Source organism: Paramisgurnus dabryanus, chromosome 18 (genome assembly GCF_030506205.2).
Source record: "Paramisgurnus dabryanus chromosome 18, PD_genome_1.1, whole genome shotgun sequence".
In the NCBI taxonomy this organism is placed as follows: domain Eukaryota; kingdom Metazoa; phylum Chordata; class Actinopteri; order Cypriniformes; family Cobitidae; genus Paramisgurnus; species Paramisgurnus dabryanus.
Window position 1 is genome coordinate 27,583,879 of NC_133354.1, and position 4,343 is coordinate 27,588,221.

Consider the following 4,343-nt stretch of genomic DNA (forward strand, 5'->3'; position numbering starts at 1 on the left):
TGAAGCATTATGGTACCAATTACCTTCAATTACTGCCTATGGTATGGTGGAGAAATTTTGAGTGTTTAATATAAAGTATACTTTTAACGTGTTTTATGGTTGAGGTCTAAATGAATTAAGTTGTCTCTCTGATGCTTGCACATGACAGTGTTTTTCCCCAGTTAGGCCGGGATGGGGGACGTGTGACCTTGGTAAGAATAGCAAGATAGCTTTATGACGCATTAGAGAACAAAGGCATTGTGTTTTACCAGCAATGGCTGTCTTTTTGTGTAGCAACTTAAAGGTTGCAAAGATACAGGCACAGTACAAACAAATTGTTTGAATGGGAGGGCTACTAAAACGGGGGCACTATTTAAATCACTGAAAAACTCAGAACGGGGTCATTGTCATTATCATTTTACCAGGTGTACACCCTATGACCAGTATTGTGTTTCAAGCTGTCTGACACAATTCTTTAATAAAATACTTTAAAGAGAATTTTACATCTCAACTGTCTCTGATTCTCCTGAAAAAATCCACGACATTTTGGCGTTGCGGAGCAGGGTTACAAGAGAGAACATTGGACAACCGAGTGGGATCGTTCAGAGGCCGTTCACGGTCGGGGGGAGATGTTCTCCAACCTGAGTCGATTGTTTCGTCTTTGTGGGTGTTAAACTGCTAAGGCTGGCCACCCACTGAACAAAAATACGTCCAAAAGACATCATTATAACGTCTTTGTCTACCGTTTAAAAGACGTCCACTGAGTAGCCAGAATGAAAGTTTTTACAACGTCTTTTTTAGACGTCTTATATGTGTTGAAATTAAACGTCTCACTGACATGCCTGTTGAACGTTTAAAAGACGTCCACTGAGTAGCCAGGATGAAAGTTTTTGCGACGTCTTTTTTAGACGTCTTATATGTGTTCAAATTAAACGTCTCACTGACATGCCTGTTGAACGTTTAAAAGACGTCCACTGAGTAGCCAGAATGAAGTTTTTGTGACGTCTTTTTTAAACGTCTTATATGTGTTGAAATTAAATGTCTCACTGACATGCCTGTTGAACGTTTAAAAGACGTCCACTGAGTAGCCAGAATGAAGTTTTTGCGACGTCTTTTTTAGACGTCTTATATGTGTTGAAATTAAACGTCTCACTGACATCCCTGTTGAACGTTCAAAAGACGTCCACTGAGTAGCCAGAGGCCACAGTTCAGTCCTGTCTTACCATCAATACCATCAAATATACTACACAAGGCTTTGGACATCAACACGTCTACAGGTACTTTATGGTGGATGACTAAAAGCTTAGAGTTAAGACAGTGTGCACACTTTAAAATAATATCTGGCCCCTTGGCTGACATGTACCCATTCAAGAACTATAGGTACAGTATGCAAAGAAATTTTTTATTACATGACATCTCTTTTTTTTAAGTACACAAATAAAACATTTCATGACAATAACATTTTGCCAGTCTTTAATAAGGTTATCCTCAAAACTTAAGCTATTTAAAAAAACAACAACAACAACACCACACACAGTTTACTGACATTAATTAACTCAAAAAGGTACATGACATGCAATGTGAACGGATAAGTCTGGTAAACCTTGTGTGTGTGTGTGTAATATTTTATTTTAAATTTAAATTCATATTTAAATGTAACTTTAACATATTTTTATATATACACATTATACTTAGTTACTTTGCAACACTGTATGCCCTCCCCCTCCCTTCCTCCCCGGTGCATGTTTCAGATGTTCTGCTGCATGATGGTTTATTGTTGCCTCTGTAGCTGTCTTGTCCCATTTCATTACAGCAGCTGCAAGAGAAAACAAAACAAACATTCTAAACATGTAAAGAATACCAATTTAGTTACATTGCAGTTGGTGTAAAACAAATGAAATGAGGAAAAAAGTATGTGTACCTGTAATTGCTTTGTAAGTTTCACTTTTTTCCAGAGGAAGTTTCTGCTTCTTCCCTTTCCCCTTCATGTTGAATTTGGCCATCAGCCGGTTGGTAAACAGCCTGAAGAAACAAAAGCTCCATTTAGAAAATAAACTATGTGCATAACTATTATCCAAATTAATATTTCAAACATAAAAAAATGAAAATAAAAAACCTTCCATGTGTTGGACTTTAATTGTCCTGCATGTTCTTTGAATGAGGAGAATAGACACGTAACTCAAATCAAATTATTTTTAATAAGTATCTCAAATGAAATATTACAGAGCTCTCGGTCAACGTTGTCCCTGTCTTTACACAACACCAATGCAGAGACAGATCCCCCGAGGAGCGGTTGATCTCTTCTGCCTCTCCCTCTGACCCAAAATATATATATGTGCAGTTTGGTGGGGGCCTGTTCGATGGAAAGTTTTACTTCTTTCTTAAAGGTTTACCAGACCCGTTCGATGGAAAGTTGTACTTCTGTTTTAGAAGTTCATCCTGTTATAAATAGCTATGACCGTTATTTCACCCTGCCCCGACATCCTGTTTTTCTCCCCAGGTGTTTCTGCAAAGCAAAAGTTAAAAAACACACATACATACATACCGCAAAAACTCCAAGCCTGCTAAATTTGCACATGACATTTAAAAGTCAACTATCAAAACCCATATACAATGGAATCATATCTCTAAGCCTGCTAGACTATTCTAACTTTAGTACTATATGCTAAAGGTTAATACTCAAAGCTATTCTTAAAATCTTTAAGATTAAAGGCAATGCAATCATTAATAATGCAATAATAAAATCATGATTATTCAAAGCACGGTTAATATTCATATTTCAAGGATATGCGGATGTGGGAATGTTCTAATTTTCCTTCACATGTCAGGTTTCTCTGCAGTTTCATGATTGCATTTCAGGGTAGTTGTTTTTATTCATATTTTTTTTTACCAATTTACCCTTTTAGGAAATGTAAACATGGAAGTCAATGCAATTGTCTGGAGCTCTTGTTTTCCCATAGTTTACTTACAATTTACAACTGGAAAACTGTAATGGGGAAATGTAATGTGTTTGGAAAGCTATGCATTTAGGGATACTGATGAAAATACCTATCAAGAATTTTGTGCACACAATCTCTGATATCTTTCCCTCCAATTCTTGAGAGTTGCAACACCTTTAAAGAGAGCGGGTAATATTACAGTCATCTTAAAAAAACAATAGCCTATAACAAGTTTAACTGATATACTGTACCACAGAGCATAAAATTCTATCACTTCTACAGTGTATAACGGTCAGCCTTATAGACATTTATATATAGAGCAGTTCAAATGTGTCATGTGTGCCTTGCAGATCATACCAGAGATTCCAAGGCTTGCTTGTCCTTGAGGCGTTCCTCCTCTCTCTCAAACTCTTCTAAAGTTTCCAGTTGCTCAATATGGGTGGATGAAAGGGAAGGCTAGCTTCTTCCCAGCTTTCTAACCTCCATGTGGATGTCCACCAATTTTGTTAATACTTTTTTCTGAAATTTTACAAAAAACAACAACATGTATATATAACGGTCCATGTTAGTTTAAACTGCTAGCAAGAAAGTCAATCGGAAAACTTTGCTACTGTTATTGGATGTACCAAGTTAAACCTGCTAATGCTTTATGTCTTGTTCAATTCTGTTGTGGTGCTTTTAATACGAGCTCCAACAGTTAGGTACTTACTTGCCATGTCCAATGGAAATCTTAACTCTGTTCTATTACTAGAGCCTGTACAACCAGATTCATGTGCAGGTGAAATGCGACAATTTTCTGAGAAAGACCTGCCAGAGTTTGACGTTTGAACACTTTGGTAAGCTGAAAGACAAAAAAATTGTAAAATCTTATTTTGCTAGTCATAATAGTAGAACTCTAGTAGAACCTATGTTATCTTATACGGTTATTATAGGTAAGGTAAGGTAAGGTAAGGTATACTTTATTGTCCCAATGGGAAATTTATCTTGGGCACACAAATGCAACCACTGCACTACCAAACATAACACAAACAAACACATTACATAACAACCATAAAGAAAAATACACATGTACAAAAAAACAAAAACAAAAAAAAAACCGAGTGCAAATCATGATTCCTACTTTATATTATTTAATAACTTAACAGCTGAAGGGATAAATGAATTCTTGTACCGATTTAATCTAAATCTGGACCGATAACTGCACCCATCACCCCTAGATTGGCTGGTATTTCCTTTTGAATGTCCAGGGTCTAAAGAACAAATCACAGAGTTAATTAACAATAAAAGGCAGGTTCATGGGAGTAATAAAAACAAAAGGAAGAAATATACTTAGACATTCAACTGAATTCACAAAGCACATGGTTGATTATATGGTTTATTATATAAAAAAAATATTTGGTATTCAAGGTGACTGATTTCATGTGA

The 4,343-nt window shown here is 36.2% G+C and overlaps 1 long non-coding RNA gene across 1 annotated transcript; it reads right to left on the bottom strand.

The window, feature by feature from the left end:
- Positions 1 to 1,373: 1,373 nt before the first annotated feature.
- On the bottom strand, positions 1,374 to 3,410 carry LOC135776958 (uncharacterized). Its single transcript, XR_010544243.1, has 3 exons — positions 3,276 to 3,410; positions 1,901 to 2,001; positions 1,374 to 1,795 (listed from the first exon to the last, which is right to left on the bottom strand). It is a non-coding gene; the product is annotated as an uncharacterized lncRNA (long non-coding RNA).
- Between the last annotated feature and the right edge of the window lie 933 nt (positions 3,411 to 4,343).